The 17607-nt window shown below is 48.9% G+C and overlaps 1 protein-coding gene across 7 annotated transcripts in view; it reads right to left on the bottom strand.

Annotated features, from left to right (window-relative positions):
- Positions 1-13710, bottom strand: part of LYPD6B (LY6/PLAUR domain containing 6B) — a 65469-nt gene extending 51759 nt beyond the window's left edge. For 3 of the 7 annotated variants that reach the window (XM_082199697.1, XM_082199698.1, XM_082199696.1), the window contains exon 1: positions 13149-13708. The gene's annotated coding sequence lies outside the window, so the exon portion shown is untranslated. Of the gene's footprint in view, positions 1-13148 lie in introns of all 7 variants that reach the window. The other 4 variants (XM_082199702.1, XM_082199701.1, XM_082199703.1 and 1 more) reach the window with 2 other exon arrangements.
- Positions 13711-17607: the final 3897 nt, after the last annotated feature.

Below are 17607 nucleotides of genomic sequence, written 5' to 3'. Positions count from 1 at the left end.
CTGCAGACGGCGAGGCTCGAGGAGAGAAGGGCTCAGGATGCAGACAAAAAGGGGAGAACCACTCAGTTCCCCAGAAAGGTACCAGGATTGGTGCAGAAGTTTGGGGGGGACCCCAAGGATTACCATGCCTTTAGGACAGAGATGCAATATGCCCTTAATGTGCAGTTTGATGAGTTCCCTGATGAGGAATCGCGAGTTGCTTTCGTAATTGGGCATCTTGAGAAGGGGGCGCGGGACTGGGTTCGACCCCTGATGGCAACGCACAATGATATCCTAAAGGACACTATGAAGTTCTTTCGTGCAATGGATATCATGTTTTCCAGCGATATTGAGGAAGGGGTGGTGCGCAGACAGCTAATGGCTTGCAAGCAGGGAAGCAGATCTGTCCGTGAGTACTGGACTGAATTTACCATGCTGATTCACAGATTGGGGTGGGATTTATCGGCGGCACCCATTCAGATGCTATTTGAAGAAGGTCTTTCTTCGGCTGTGAAAGACGAGCTGTCCCGGAGCCCCAGGGCGGTGTCTATGGATCAGCTGACCAAATCTGCGCTGACCATTGGAGCGCGCCAGGAGGCAAGAGCCTTGGAGAGGCGGGAAGGGAGAGGGGAACGTTGGAAGGAGTTCCGCATTCCAGACATTCCTGAGCCAGCTTTCCCGCCGGCAGAGCCAATGGAAATCGGAACAGCCCACGCGCGCGCAGTTTCAAAGCCCAGTGAGGGGGCTAAGAAGGAGGGAAAAGGAGCCCGGAAATGCTATCTCTGCCAACAGCCAGGCCACTTTGCCAGAGTCTGCCCCCAGAGGAAGGAATGGCAAGGGATGGTGGGAGCTGTTGAGGGGGGAGAGCAGGGAGAAACGGAGCATGTAAAAGCCAACGCCTGGTTGCCACCGTCAGGGCACTGCAGCCAGGCCAAAGAGCAGTGAAAGTGCCCGTGCCAGAAGCTCCTCGACCTGCTCTAGTGATTGAAGTGTCGCTAGAGCTGCAAAATGGACACCCCCTAAAAATAAAGGCGCTGTTGGACTCAGGCAGCTCCTGCAATTTTATGAGCAAGGAGTTTGCTGCTGAACACCAGATACAGACTATCCCTTTAAGCAACCCCCTGCAGGTGACCACGATCGATGGCAGGGAACTGTTGGGAGGAGGAGTCAGCTTGCAGACCGTCCCAATGATAATGAGGGTGGCAAGGCACACAGAACTGATAGCGTTTAATGTGGCCACCTTGGGAGGCGCTCCCATTATTTTGGGAATGAGCTGGCTAGCCCTACATGATCCGCTGGTGGGCTGGCATCAAAGAGTGGTTTCCTTCGGTTCAGCACATTGCTTAGAACACTGCAGGGGGGGAAAGGGGTCAGCAGGGGCCCAGGCCACCCTGGCAGGGACTGAAGTAATGGAGAAGGGGAAGGTGCCACCACAGTATGCTGATCTCAGCGACGTGTTCAGCGAGAAGGAAGCTGACCAACTACCCCCGCATAGGCCCTTTGATTGCCAGATCAATTTACTCCCTGGAGCACAGCTTCCTGTAGGCAAGTTGTATGCCATGTCAGACAGGGAAATGCAGCAGTTGCGAGAGTTCATTGACAAGAACCTGAAGAGAGGCTTCATCAGAGAGTCCAAGGCAGCGGGGGGTAGCCCAGTGTTTTTTGTGGATAAAAAGCACACGGACAAGCCGAGACTTGTATGTGATTTCCGGCAGTTAAATGCAGTGACAGAGCCGGCGGCTTTTCCTATGCCCAGGATTGATGATATTTTGACCAGGGTGCGGAAAGGAAAGATTTTTACAAAGCTGGACCTAAGGGGGGCGTACAACCTGATACGTATAAGGAAAGGGGATGAATGGAAGACCACCATGTTCACCCCTTTGGGGGCATTTGAATACCTCGTTATGCCTTTTGGATTACAAACAGGCTCCGCGTGTTTTCAAGCCTTCATGAACCACGTACTGGGGCCTTTGCTCTACAAGAATTGCGTGGCCTTCTTAGATGACGTGTTGGTGTATTCAGAGAATGAGGAGCAACATGTGAGAGACGTCAGAGAAGTGTTGAGCAGGCTGCAAGCCAACAGGCTGTGGGTGAAACTGGAGAAGTGTCAGTTTCATACCAAGGAGGTGGAATTCCTGGGGTACCGCTTGTCAGACAAGGGGTTGGCCATGGACCCCGGCAAGGTTCAAGCAGTGCTGGAATGGAAAACACCCAAAACCAAGAAGGATGTGCAGAGGTTCCTAGGGTTTGGAAACTTTTATCGTAAGTTCATCCGAAACTTCGCCCACCTGACGGCGCCCATCACGGACTGTCTCAGCAGTAAAAAGAAGTTTGTTTGGATGGGGGAGGCGGAGCGAGCGTTTGAGGAACTGAAAAGGGCCTTCGCCTCTGATGAACAACTTCTGCATGTGGATTTACAAAAAAAGCTGAGGGTCGAAACAGACGCTTCTGACAGAGCCATAGGGGCGGTGCTTCTTCTGCAGCCGGGGAAGGAGGAGTCAGAGTGGCGACCGTGTGCCTTCTTTTCGCGAAAGCTGAACAAATCCGAGAGGAACTACACGGTGTACGACCGGGAACTTCTTGCGATTCATGAGGCCTTCCGGAGATGGAGGCACCTGCTAATTGGTGCACAACATAAGGTGCAAGTGTGCACGGACCATAAGAATCTAGAGTATTGGAGAACTGCACGAGTGCTCAACCAACGGCAGTTGAGATGGGCCCAGGAGTTCTCCAAATTTAACTTTGAGATTTGTTACGTGCCAGGCCCAGAGAACGTTAGGGCGGACGCTCTCTCACGCAAACCTGAATATTTGGAGGGGGAGGGTGCACCCGAAGAGATCCATGTCATTCCCGAGGACCGCTGGGTGTGTGGGGCGGCATTGGTGGGGCAAAGGGAACTGGTAGAGGGAACGGTGCAGGATGAATACGCCCAGGACAAACTCAGGGGTCTCAGGAGGGAGGGAGACAAACCCGGGGGTTTTGAGGAGAGAAACGGGGCGTTGTACTACAAGGGAGCGTTATATATACCTGAAGGGGAATTGAGGGAAAAGGTACTCAAGCAACTGCACGATAGCCCCACAGCAGGGCATTTTGGGCAACACAAAACCATGTGGCTGGTTACCAGGGAATTCTGGTGGCCCAAGGTCAGGGAAGATGTGCGGGAGTATGTGAGAGGGTGTGACCAATGCCAACGAGCCAAGGGGGAGAGGCGGGCACCGGCAGGTTTATTAGAACCACTACCCACGCCGGAAAGGCCATGGGAGGCAGTGGCAATAGATTTCATGACTGATCTGCCAAGGTCCAGAGGGAAAACAGCCATCATGGTTGTGGTAGACCTGTTAACCAAGATGGCCCACTTTATAGCCTGCTCACATGCGGTCACAGCGGAAGAAAGCGCTAAATTGTTTGTGGAAAATGTGTTTAGGCTGCATGGCGCCCCCTTGAGGGTGGTTTCTGACCGAGGGAAACAATTTACTTCCAGGTTCTGGAGGAAGCTCATGAGCTTATTGCATGTAGAGGTGAATTTCTCAACTGCCCGTCATCCAGAAACCAACGGGCAGGCGGAAAGAGCTAATGGTGTCCTCCAGCAATATTTGAGGTGTTATGTGAATGACAGAGAGAATGATTGGGTGGAGAAGCTGGCGTTGGCAGAATTTGCCTACAACAATGCAGAGAACGTGTCCACGGGGATGAGCCCCTTTTTGGCTAATCACGGGTGTCATCCCCGAGCCTTCCCAGGGGGGAAAGGGGAGAACTGGAGCGTTCCAGCTGCAGAACAGTTCGTTGAAGAAATGGAAGCGATCCATCGCCAGCTCCAACTTAATTTAAACAGGGCGAAGGAGGAATATAAGAGGCAGGCAGACAAAACCAGAAGGGAAGGGGAAAGCATTAGGGTGGGGGACCAGGTGTGGCTGTCCACCCAAGGGTTACCATTCAAAGGGGGTTGTAAGAAGTTAAGACCCAAAAGGCTGGGCCCATTTGAAGTCACGCAGCAGGTCAACCCAGTGGCTTTCAGACTCCGGTTACCGAACCACATGAAGCTGCACCCAGTGTTCCACAGGTCGTTGCTGTCACCGTATAAAGGGGACAGAGAAGGGAGGGTCAATAGGGGACCAGCTATGGAGGAAAAAGAACATAGCTACCATGTAGCGGAGATTCTCGATTCCAGGTGGAAGGGAGATCAAGTAGAGTATTTGGTAATGTGGGAAGGGGAGCCGGAGTCGGAAAACACCTGGGTCATGGCAGAGGATGTAGATGACGAGGTTTTGATAGAAACTTTTCATCAGAGATTCCCTCGTAAACCTCAGCCAGTGGCGAGGTTCCGGAGGGAATACTTCGCCACCACCGACGAAGAAGAAGAGTTGGAGGGGTTCTCTGATTCCAAGGCGGAGGAGGATTCAGCGAGCCGGAACGAAAACCGATAGAGGGAAATGTTCGAGACGTCTGAAGATGAAGAGGATTCTTTTCGGGGTTTCAGCTCCTCACCGCCCAGAGGAGAGAGTAGGGGCGGGGGGGAAGGGGGCCCTGGAGGGGAGGTGGATGTCAGGGAACTGACATCAGAGGAAAGGGAGTTGGTAGGGCTCCCAGAGACTGGGAGAGAGTCAGCAGCCAAAGCAGGGACCAGCAGGGGGAGCGAGGGGTCTCTGGAGGAGGATCTCAGTAATGCTGAGAGAGACGCAGCAGCCCAGGCAGGAAACAGCAGGGGAGAGAAAGGGGTGAGAGACACGTCCAGCGAAAATAGCGGGGAGGTGTCAGAAGCAACTGTAGGGAGACCCATTCTTCGCCGGAAGCTGCCACGTCGTGAGTCCAGGAGACGCGTTTCCGTTAAGGAGCTTCTTTGCTGGAAACGTTTCCGCAGGCAGCCACTGTCAGACTCTACTAGTGACTAGAGCAGACATGTCTGAGGAGCTCTGTCACACACAGAGGTTTGTGGAGCCGCACAAACTCTGAGGGGGCACAATTTTAAGCACAAGCAGCTAATCATCCCCTGACAGCAATTTTGTGCAGAGATGCTGCCAAGCAGAAATCATGAGCCAACACTATTTGTTAGGTGAAAGAGAGTTTTGTAAGAAGCCAATCCACAAGCTAAAATGTGCCTCATACACAAGAAAGCTTTAAAACAGGGGTCAGCAAACTTTTTCAGCAGGGGCCCAGTCCACTGTCCCTCAGACCTTGTGGGGGGCTGGACTATATTGGGGGGATGATGATGCAAGAGCACCATGAGCCCTGATGCTGCTTACCTGTGTCTTGCGAGCGGAAGGGCTGGCGGCAGCAGCAGCAGGACGATGAGTGGCGCACGAAAGGGCTCCAGAGAGGGGCTGCTTAAAATGGTGGCGGCTCGAGTGCTGCTGCTGCTGCCACCAATAAAGCCCAGCCCCCTTCCTCCTCTAGGCAGGGCGGGGAGAAGCCAGGAGGAGGGAGGGAGGAGGCGCCGCCGCTGTGGGAGGGAGAGAGAAAGAACATGAACACTGGCGATCTGTGTGGTGATTCCCGGACCATCCGCGGGCCAGATCCAGAACGCAATTGGAGCTGATCCGGCCCGCAGGCCTACCCATGCTTTAAACATTGACAATATTTGAGTGTTTCAGTTGGCCTCTTGTAATTGTGGCATCGAATAACATGCACATGGCATCTTGCTTGATTTTTAAATGTGTACCTTGATAAATACATCTGAAATACACAGAAAGGAAGAAGCAGTCCCATGCATTGCCTGCACAGCAAGTATGGGGAACGTCTGTGCCTCCAGAACTACAACTCCCATCATCCCTTGCTAGGGCTGACAGGAGCTGTAGTTCAGCAACATCTGGAGTACCAAAGGTTCCCTACTTCTGCTCTGGAGTGTAGACCTTCTGGGATGCTTACTTCAAAAACCATCAACAAGTCCCAGAGGAAAACCAGGACATGCGTCTTTCAGGACTGTGGAAGTCATGTGACTTACTCATCCAAAAGAACTAAGGCAGTGGCTATTTTCAAGCTTGCACAAGTCAATCATTCACATATTACTGAAGAATGGAACAGTAATGCTTTTGAACACCTGTTGCTGGAAACCACAGAAGGGGAGAGTGGTGGGCTAGATGAGTGACTCGCCTAATCCAGCAGGCTTTTCAAATGTCCTTAATATTTTCTCCCAGTTCATAAAGTGCCTTGCACTCTTTTAACACAGCTTTCTTTTACAAATTCCTGTAAGCAACAATAGCAAAAAACTTTATGGCATCTGGTCCCTTGGCGGAGGATTGAAATAATCAGAAGCGGTCCAAGGATCAGCACACTAGGCAGGGCTCATCTGACATAAGCTGATCAACAGATTTACTTCACTCTAGTTGTTAACATGACATGGATATAGCACAACACAGCCATTATTGGGGATACAGCTCTAGCAAAGCTGTGCTAATGAGTACCATCTGGGAAACCTCCATCATCTTGGCAACTCCAAGGGGAATGCCACCAAAACTAGGTGCAAAAGAAAAACCTGCATAGAGTTGTGATGCATGGAAATATCACCAGCATTATAATTTAAGAAGCAAAAGGACGGAAACAGAACACAAAAGGGGAAAGTGGTTCCTCTCATTCTCTCTAACGCGGAAGATAACAATGTCCCTAAATTGTAGAGGTGCCTGTGTGCAAAACACAGATGTGAATGATTCACAGTGCAAGCCATGTGTAATGCCTCACTGTGTTAATGAGGCTACTTACAAGTAAATGGGCATAGGAATGTAGTCTCTTTAGGCGCCTCAACACAGACAAGGAACAAGACTCCTTTTAACAGGTACCTTGCAATTGCACCTCGACATCTTTCATTTTCCTAGCCTGTTTCCTACTCTGTCCTAAGTACATACATGGTTGCAAGGTATACATTAGATTCAAAGAATCTCTCTTTCATCCTTTGTTATCTGTCATATGATTAAATATTTGCTTTTACACAGCATGCAAGGCCTTTTAAAAAAATATTCTTACCAGTGAATAACACATTCTGATCAAGTCTTACATCTAGCTGACAGGGAAATACCTCCAATGCACAAATATGTCTGCTTTTTTATGCAATGTAAACAGGCAGGATCTTACAGGTCTGAACAGTATGAGGGGAACAAGGAGTAAGAGTTAGATGCAACCAGAGGGTAATTAAAAAAAAAATAAAAAATAAAAGGGTGTGTAAATTCCCCAGATTGTGACTTTTTGGATATAAATGTCCAGAATAACTTATTTTGCATTACATAGATATGGCAATTAAAGGAATTCCAGGATTTTTTTTCAGTCTAGTAAAGCTTGCATCCTTATATTCACGTATAGGGAGTAATATTTACCAAAGGCAACAGAATTTAGTTTTGAGTAGATGTGTATAGAATTGCACCGCAAGTTACACAATTACAGTGGTACCTCTAGATACGAGCGGGATCCATTCTGGAGCCCCCGTTCACATCCAGAAGCGAACACCACCCGCATCTGCACGTGCGTGGGTCATGATTCACCGCTTCCGCACATGCGCATGATGTCATTTTTACCATCTGTGCATGCGCGAGTGACGAAACCTGGAAGTAACGTTTTCGGGACTTCTGGGTCACCGTGGAGCGCAACCCGAAAGTGCTCAACCTGAAGCAACTTCAACCCGAGGTATGACTGTACTGGGATGTATCAAGGAACTGAAAAGGTTCATCAAAGATAGAGAGGAGTGACAATGCAGAAACTGAAGTAGATATACTGCTTGAAAGGGATATTTTACACACACACACACATCTGGATTATATGCAACACATTTATTTTCGATTGAACATTTCAATGCATAAAAAGAAGCTACTGATTAGATAATAATAGTAATATTCCCTCCCTTCCAATTATCTCTAAAGATACAGAAAACCTTGGAGAAACTGGTGCAAAATGCTTGATTTTACATAAAACCCCATGATAAATGCCATGTGGATAAGAATGAAATATCACGGGCTCAGTTACACCATTGATGGTGCAGTGGTACCTCAGGTTAAGTACTTAATTCGTTCCAGAGGTCCGTACTTAACCTGAAACTGTTCTTAACCTGAAGCACCACTTTAGCTAATGGGGCCTCCTGCTGCCGCTGTGCCGCTGGAGCCCGATTTGTGTTCTTATCCTGAAGCAAAGTTCTTTAATTCTAACTGTACGCCTTTTGCACAGGGCTCTGGCTGATAGATCGGGGGGGGGGGGGGGTTCTAGCAAAAACCAAATACCAACATTGTAGAGCTCCCAAGCCTGAAATCTCCCCGCCCCTTCCATAGGCCGCACCAGGATCTCATTAAAGAGCGTGATAAGCTCCCCACAGGGCCTTTTTGTTTGACAGCCTTGTCAAAAACAGAGCTATACATTTATAAATAGTCCTATCTAAATTATCATTAATAATAATTACAAACCTCAGCAGCAGGGATACACCCGAAAGTTAAATCATACTGTAAGCAAAGACTTGGGAGTCCAGACAGCTACTTCTGGCACACCTAAAGGCTTGCATGTGCCTTGGGGAAAATTTTAATCATTTTTTTATTTGAACAGCTGACATCACACACATGCCATGCCATGTCACAATTTATTTCTGAAATCCCCCTCCATTTCAAAAGCAGATTTCCCTGTGTCAAAGGCAGAAAGGTGGCTATTGTCTGAGTAACAGCTAAGGCATGTAGAAACATAGTACTTTGAATACCTACCACAACCCACCAACCCCAAAATCTTTCTCTTAAAGAACATTCACATCAGTTTGGGTGATCCTGTTTTCTCATGCAAATAAGAAGGCTGTTCTCAGAATGAGTGGCATAGAGATAATATTTTTTCCTGTAAGCAGATGCTTGAAATGCTTACCCAAAACCCAGATGCTACCTTGACTTTTCATCATATCTGATGAACAGCATGCCCTGAGGACTCTTTGTTTCAAAATACAGCGGTCCTGTTAACGATCACAAGTCTCTATCAAATGCAGACAGTTGTTCCCTACTGCAAGCCTAAACTGACAAGGCTCAAGTTCAGATTTCATGAGTTCAATCCTGAACACTGATGAAGCCAGTCCCTTGCGGGTTTTCATTCTCCCTCTCCCAAAAGGAATGTTAACATTTCCTTTTCATCAACCAGGAAGATTTACATCTAATCTGTCACTTTGAAGTAACTCCTGCCTTGATTTATGCACAGCAGATGCTACTGTAGAGCCTATTTATTTAAAATGCAACACTGAAGTTGAGAGACTAATGGATCGACATCTGTAAAGGATTATACCACAAACACATATGCCTTAAAACATAATGAAGAAAAGGAGGTCAAAAGCCAAATAATTCCAGGAATCCTAGTAGTTAGGGCACACAACACATCAGTACTGATCCTCAATGTTTTTACCTCTTGTTATGGTGTCTGTTACAAGCTGATAAGGAAAGACATGAGCGATGAGCCAGGTCTTTGAAGGTTTGGTAGTATTGCCAAATTTTCCAGTGATTCAGCAGAATTCTGTTACGGGGTAACTACAATGCAGTGCTTGTGTGAGGGCAATTTCTTTCTCCTCTTCCCCACTACAGCCCTGAAAAGCTATAAGGGTTTCCTGATCTTCAGTGGAGGCTTTTAGGTGGGCCTCCAGTAGGGAAGAAATGGTAGGGATTGTCCCTTCTGCACTCTTGCAGAAGCACTGCATTAGCTATTCTTTATGCTGTTTTTCTGTAAGGCTCAAAGTGCTAACCAAACGGAGAATTGACAAGGAAATAACAGGTGGATCAGCTCCAGGTGAACCAATACCTGACCAAGAGCCTGGAAATATTCGTGGAAAACATCACAGGGTCAGGCTACGACACGCCTCTTCAGCGAGAATGTTCCACAACTTTATCATGACTACTCTGTTTCTGACTGTTACCAAAACCAGCTCACAATCAGATCTCTCAATGTGGAGCGCTTCGATGGGGAAGAGGTATTCCCTAGGAATACCAAGCTTAACAACTTTAGGACTTTGTAGGCAACGGCCATCACTCGGTAACTAAGCAGTGCTCTTGGGGGTTGCACAGGTAACCTATAAAGCCTACACTGCTGAATATCTCATGGTACCCCCACGCTGAACTCGCTGCAGTAGTCACTATGTGCCATGAGCTACAGCTGCCAAGATCCCTCATTTGTTGGTAAGAGTGTGGCTGCCAATGAAGTGTAACAGACAGAAAGCACTGCAGATCAGAAATATCACCTGCTGTCTCTGAACAGCCCTGGTGGCAAACCACTCCATCAGAAGGAGTGTGACCCCCATCAAGCAGGGGCATGCCACCAACTCCCATATCACAAAATTTGGTGTTGTTATGAATAAATTTGTAAAATAAATGCTGCAGCCCAACTCCCACGTTTCCTTCCATGCAAGATCCGGTTCATGCGATGCTGTCAGCCTTCAAAAATTTAAAAACCAAGCTGTGTAATGTGGTTGGGAGCAGCATGTGCACAAGCACTGAATTCAGCCAAAGTTAGCCGTGGGCACAGCACCACAAATGTTGGAAAGCCATGCGTGCCTAAAGTCCATCCCAGCTGAGTTCAACAGACGGTAGGGGCAAGGATATAATTTCCTCACCAAGGGCTTTTGCAAGTGGAAGTTGGCCATGGTACCTTCCTCAAAACTGCCCCCTTCTTTGTGCAAAACACACTACAAAGCAAAGGGGTAGACTTTGGAGTCTATTCCCTCATAAAACAAAGTCACCCACTATTCTTTTCTAGAGAGTCCATATGAAATATAAATAAAAACTCTTGACTGAATAGCTCAGGTGTGCAATTATTGACATTTGCAGGTCTGTACTCTCAGAGAGAGTCACCACAATTGTTGGTCCAGCAAAGCTTTATGGAAACAAATATAGTATAACCTACCAATTATAAGAGAAAAATGCGGCTCCATAGTTGGAGAGCAGAGGAAAATGACAAGAAAAGAAAACAAAGTTAATAGCAAGCTGGAACCAAGCAGGACTCATGTTTGTGAATCACAGTCTAGCTTGTTTGTTCAAGTAAAACTGAGATTTGAATTTACAGCCCCAATTGTCATTATAGCTGCTTGACTCAAATACAAGCCAGTGTGTAATATGCATTCGTTTGTATTCAGTTTATTTTTAGACCACACACCCAAACACAGCTGATCTAAGTATTTTTGATTTCTCAGTTTACTTGATGAATGGTATTGATAAGGAAGACTAGTCATGTTTAACGTAACTTAAGGCATATAAAATTTGGCCAAAAAAGCGCAAATAACTCCCTTGTAGCTCAAATTATGTATTTGGTGCAGGTCCCTATATCTATGCATTTAGGTGAACACCAGAAGGCCCCAAAATATATGGACAAACTGAAACACAGCATTATTTGTCTTTAAAAGCCCATAGGAAATATACTAGTGTGAATAAAACAAATAAAAGAAATTAGATTTTTTTCCCCTATAAAAAGAAGTTGTTGCAACCCAGCTGGGAAAAAAAGTAATAGATGAGTTCTGAACTTGAACCCACCCTGTTCAAAGGGGACCCTTTGAACAAGGGTTGCCAGGTCCCCTCCTCCTTTTCTTCACAAGGTTCCTCTATTTCTAACACTTGCATGACGGGCATACTTCAACAGCTTAGCCTTTCAGCCCCAAGGAAGCCACAGTCATGGGAACCGTTCTCCCCACTGAATTCCTGCCCACTCTGCAAAGTGTTAAATGCACAGGCAAACCTTGCTCTGAATAGGCATAGTAAGGGCTATTTGCCATGAGCAAAAAACAGCACTCCTGTGGAACAAACAGAGCAACCTTCCCCAACCCAGTGTCCTCAGGAGGTTGTCAGACTACACCTCCCATCATCCCTGACTGTGCTGGCTTGGGCTCATAGGAATTGTAATCCGCATTATCTGAGGTGGTCCCCAGGTTGTCAAATGGCCTTCCAAGTGTGTCCTATGCCATCATTGTATGCTTCTGGGTGATTGGCTAAGACACACCTCTTTACCTGAGCCTTTGGTTGAATGGATGTCTTCCCAGTGGCGTAGCGTGGGGGGTGCAGGGGGGGCCGGCCGCACCGGGCGCAACATCTGGGGGTTAGGGTTAGGGGGCGCAAATCCACGGGTTAGGGGGCGCAAATCCACAGGTTAGGGGGCGCAAATTACTTGCCTTGCCCCGGGTGCTGACAACCCACGCTATGCCACTGTGTCTTCCTGCCTCCTGTGTTGCTACACACTGTTGTTCTGCGCTGTGGTTTTGTTATTGGCCCTTTATTTTTATTTTAAAGACCTGTATATTGCATTTCTTTGAACTGCGATGGTTTTGTAACGGTCCAGGACCATTTGGTGAGGAGATGACCTATAAACAAAACTAAAATAAAACTAAAATTGGGGAGGGGGGTTGCTTGTGAACTTTTGGAGGTGTCTGGCTGGCAGCACAATCCTGGACTAGGGGGACATCGATCTGAATCTCCACAGCAATACTTGCAGCCTTCTAGAGATGGACTTCACCTGTCTCTAGTGGCTGCAGGCTAGATCTAACCTAGCACAGAGCAGGAGTCAGAGAGACGGGGGGGGGGGAGGACACACAGGCTAGCCGAGTGCAACAGAAACTATTCTGACACATTCTTCAGCCTGAAAAAATACAAACGCCTCAGAATCCAAGGTGCCTGTGTTCAAAGCCACTTCCTTATTCCACACCTTAACACGTGTTCAGAAGCCACGCTTTGCGTGCAAATGTTTCCATGTTTGATCTTTAGCACCTCCCTGCAAAGCCTCCTGTCTGAAACCCTGGAGTGCCATGGCCAGTCCCCAAAGACCCCAAAGCCAAGATTTATTGGGGGGTTAGTCCTTATGTGGTGATGGTGATGGTGGGAACAACCAAATTATCTGTGATGCATTCGGTCAGTTCAATATATTTCTTTCCTTGCCTCCTCTGGCTTCGCCCATGGTGGGAGTTGTTGCCCATCATTTCTGGCTTCCTGCTTACACCCCACTGGCTTGCCCCTGCCCTCTAACCCGATCCCCTCTAGGTGGGGCTGAACACCCCCAAACTCCCCCCAGGCCTAGCAGAGAGGGCGGGAGCTGGCAGGCCCAAACATCTGGAGGGCATCAGCTGGAGGCTAGGCTGGGGCAGACCATCCCGGATGGACCAATCGCCTGACTCGCTATATGAGGCAGTTCCCGAGGAGGAGGAGGAGGAGGAGGCGCTGCTTCGCCCAGAGCCCGCGCACCCGCTGCCCCCCTGACTCACTCACCCCGCGCTCGAGTGGTCGTCTCTCTCTTCCTCCCCCGAAGAAGGTGCGCGGAGCCGAGGCGAGGCTTCGTTCAGGGCAGAGCGAGCGCCGGGAGCCCGAGGAAGAAGGAGAGGAGCGCCGTCGCCACTTGCCTGCCGTCGCCTCACACACCCGAGGGGCGGGGCTTTACCTGCTGGCGGGGTGGGGCTGCCAGGTGGGCACCCGCCCGCTGGCCAGGGGGTCGGCTCGCGCCCCTCATGCTGAGAGGCGGGGGGAGAGAGGAGGAAAGCGCCGGCTGAGGCTTGGAAAAGGGCTGGGGGAGGCGCGCCAGAAGACACCTCACGCTCACTCAATAATTCTCTCTCTCTCTCTCTCACACACACACACACACACACACACACACACACCCGTCCTTCCCGCGCGACGGGCAAGAGCCACGCCTCGCGCTCCGGGACTCCCAGTTTGCTCAGGGAACGAGGAGCTCCTCGGAAAGTTGTTGCCTCGGCGCCACTCTCTCCCGCCGCCTCAACGAAGTTGCTTTCGGGAGGCGGGACGTGGAGGATGCGGAGTTGTGCAACACCTGTAAGCACGGCGGGGGCCGAGGGAAAGCGTAGGCGCACGACGGCCGGTAGGCGGCGCCGTGGAGACGCGCCGTTGGGATGAGCGAGAGAGCGAGCGAAGCGCCGGCGCGGATTGGGAAGCGGCTCTTCTCCCCCAGCAACTGCTGGGGTGCCTGGCAGGCTCCTCCTCCGTTTGAACCTGTTGCCTCTTGGGGAACGTCGGACTTCGCGGGAGGAGGGTTTGGGGGGGGGCAACACGTCAGGGATTCTTGAGCGGCGCTCGCAGGGGGTTGGACTAGATGCCCCCTTGGGGGTCCCTTCCAACCCTAGAAGTCCAGCGTTGGCAGCTCTCGCACGCCTCCCACCGGCGCGCGTGCGCACGGGGAGCAGCCGAGCGACTCGGTGACCCCAGTCATTAGCCCCTTGTCACCCGAGGTAGCAATGAACTCGGGCACAGCCCCTGCTCCTTCAAACTGATTGTCGATTGGGGGGAGGAAAAACACTTTGTATTTGTATAGTTACACACAATAACCTACATCCTGCAATGTTACATATTTATATGCAATTGCATAAAAGGAAAATGAATGCAGGAAAGCAAGAAAAGATGGGCCAATTTCATTTTAGTTCCTATTTAAGATAGCTAGGAAGATGGTTGTATATACAAATGGAAGCCGTATGTATGCATGTTGTAAAACGTTCTCGCATTTGCCTCTTCCCCCCAGCCCACTCCCTCAAGCTCTTAACAATAATTTTCAGGTCATCACTGCAAATACCTCTTTAAAAATGACAGTGACAAGACACCAGTTTATAATCAGCAACCTCATTAGAGCCACAGTGATTTATATTGACTCCTTTCTCCCACTCTCTTTTTACCAAAGTTGATCTTTTGCCTATCAGAAAAGTTACCGTAAATACAGTACTGTACAAGATTGTTTGCAAACACTGCCACCTAGTGGACGTTAAGTGGCCTTGCGTAAGTAGCGAAGCACTATTCCAATAGTAATAACAAAGCGTGTTCTCACTAAAAGAGAGCACGTGTTGCGGATGGGGCCGAACAAAACTCCACTTGGTTGCCAGGCAGTATTAGATTCAAGGGGCCTGGAGCAGATTGGAGGATGGTGTTACTGGGGTAAATTTGATGTTGCCAATTTAGGGGTGGGATCAGTGGTTATTTAAGCAAGGTCCACAGCTTTCTCTTTCTCTTTTGCTGTGGACATCGGATCACATGGAGCACTTGGACTGTCTGGAGGACAGTGATGCAAACTTCTCATTGTCTGGTTACATTTCTTTATTTCTCCCTTCTTTTAATCCTCTTTAGTCCCTTAAATAATTTAATTCCCCTTTTTCCTGTTCAATTTCCCACCCCACCCCTTACCCTGCCCTGTTGGAAGATTCTCCCTGTATCTGTGGCTTGCCTTTCTTTCGCAAAAAGGTTTACCCCATTTCTCCTGTTGTAAATTGTGGGGCTAGTCAGGGCTGTTCCCAGCTTAGCTGGAATCACTTTCGTTTATAGCACCCCCGAAGGTTGGCTTTATTTGAGTGTGTGCAGCGCTGTTGGCCAAATTTTAATCTAGCCTTGGGCGGGAGCACTATTTTGAGTTCCTTTAATATCGCTATGAGACTAAGATTCTCAAGAGCAGAGGCATGGAGCCCTATTCGGCCTGGGCATAACTTCCGAGCCTAAGTATGCTACAGGTAGCAGTTAATTGTTAAGTCTCTGACCTCTCTATAAGAATGTACCTGCTTGCAGGCTCAGTTGCTGCTAATGTATATCTGAGGCAGACAGAGGGCGGCAGAGGCTCTCTGTGCCTCCAATGACTATGAGCACTCTGTATATGCTCTTGAACTATGCTGTTTCTGAACAAGTTTATTTTCTTTAAGTTTGTTTTGCCCTGATAGTGGCGACTGCCATTTTAGAGGCGAGCCATTGTGGTTTAGTGGCTAAAGTGTAGGACTAGGACCTGGGAGACAGGGTTCATATCCCCCTCTTAGCCATTGTTATAACAAAACAAAACAAACTGCTCCTTTTGGGCTATTCTGTTGCTGGGTAGTTCGGCCCATTTGTGATAAAAGAACTTTGGGTTTCTTGAAGGGGTGCTTCCCTCTAAAAGGGCAAGCAGGGGTACCTGGACAAGCTGTGGGCTGCCTCAACTCTGCTATTTCACTGGAAACATTTATACCTGGCCTAGCAGGTGACCCTAGGGCTTTGCCCTAGAATTCGATGGCCTGGAAGTGTTTCCGGCCTGAATAGTGTCCCCATGTGGTCCATGAAGCATTGGTTTCACCAGTTCCTTACATTGTTTAGTTTTTGCGGACTATGACTGGGCTTTTGCAAATTCCTCAAGAGCTTGCCTCTCCTGCAGGGGATGACTTGTGGACGCCCCAGGTGTCTTCTTCCAGAAGGAAGCATCTTCGAAGGCTGCAATCCAGGAGGAGGGCAAAGAGGAGCAGGGATCATGATTCAGACATCACCTTGGACCTCTACAGGGGTCAGGGTGAGGCTGTCCCGGGTCTTTAGGGATCATCCTGGATAACTCAGCTGGGCAGCGCATAGTGCCGGTAATGCCTAGGTTGCAGGATTGGTCCCTATATGGGACAGCTGCATGCTCCCCCATTGCTCTACCTGGACACTTAGGTCCAGTGTCGAGGGCCTTTTGGTGGTTCCCTCACTGCGAGGGATGTAACAGGCGCCACGTTTGCAATATGCAAGCGGGAGAAAGCACCTTTGTGTGCCCGCACTGCAGTTTGCTCTGTGCGTTGCAGGACACAGCGCTACACGGGCTGCATTTGCATTGCATTGCGTGAGAGATTTGCATTTGCATTGCACAGAGGTTGTGTGCATTGCACAGAGGGTGTGAGTGCATTGCACAGAGGGTGTGTGTGCATTGCACAGAGTGTGTGTGCATTGCACGGAGGGTGTAGTGGCATTTGCACAGAGTGTGTGTGGTTTGGTTTTTGTTTTTTTTGTTTGTTTTTTTTTGCATTGCACAGAGAGTGCATTGCACGGAGTGTGTAGTTGCATTGAACAGAGGGTGTGTGCAGTGCACGGAGTGTGTAGTTGCATTGCATGGAGGGTAGTTGCATTGCACGGAGTGCGTTTTTGCATTGCACGGAGTGTGTAGTTGCATTGCATGAAGTGTGTAGTTGCATTGCATGGACTGTGTAGTTGCATTGCACAGAGTGGGTAGTTGCATTGCATGGAGGGTAGTTGCATTGCATGGAGTGCGTTTTTGCATTGCACGGAGTGCTTTTTTGCACTGAGTGTGTAGTTGCATTGAACGGAGTGTGTAGCTGCATCGCACGGAGTATAGTTGCATTGCATGGATTGTGTGAGCACTGCACGGAGTGTGTTTTTGCATTGCACAGTGTGTGTCTGAAAAGGAAGCTGGCACGGCGGCAGTTTTGTCGGGACTTTTTTAGCGGTTCTGGCCAGCGTCGGCCCTGTAAATTTACGTATTATGATGGCAGCACAAGATGCCCCCTGCCCAAGCAGGGCTGGAAGCTGGCAAGCAATACCTCAATACTTTTTGCCCATATTCCCATTTTATTTAGGGATCCAGTTGGATATCGTTGCTAAAACATACCACTTGCCTATGGAGAAGCTGTCTGCCTTGAAGGAAGTTATTTTGTAATACTTCCTCTGTAGCAAGTGATGCTTCATCAGATCCGATCTTGCTGGGTCACTTAATTAATCTTGCATGCAGAGTGGTTGCCCCAGGCCGCCCCTTCCCTTCCCACTAGGCCAGGCTGCCTGCGGCCTGAGGTCCCCTTACCTTTCTCATGCAATGGGATCTCATGCAATGGTTGCAATTCCTATATGTATGCAATAGTAGTTGGCCATGGCAGGATATTTGCACAGGGATTTTTCAGGTTCATGCTGATGCTGCTGGATCTTTGCCCTTTGGTTTTTTATTTCAGGG

This window comes from Podarcis vaucheri (genome assembly GCF_965113315.1).
Source record: "Podarcis vaucheri genome assembly, chromosome: 1".
Taxonomy (NCBI): Eukaryota; Metazoa; Chordata; class Lepidosauria; order Squamata; family Lacertidae; genus Podarcis; species Podarcis vaucheri.
This window is presented reverse-complemented; position numbering and strand designations above follow the sequence as displayed.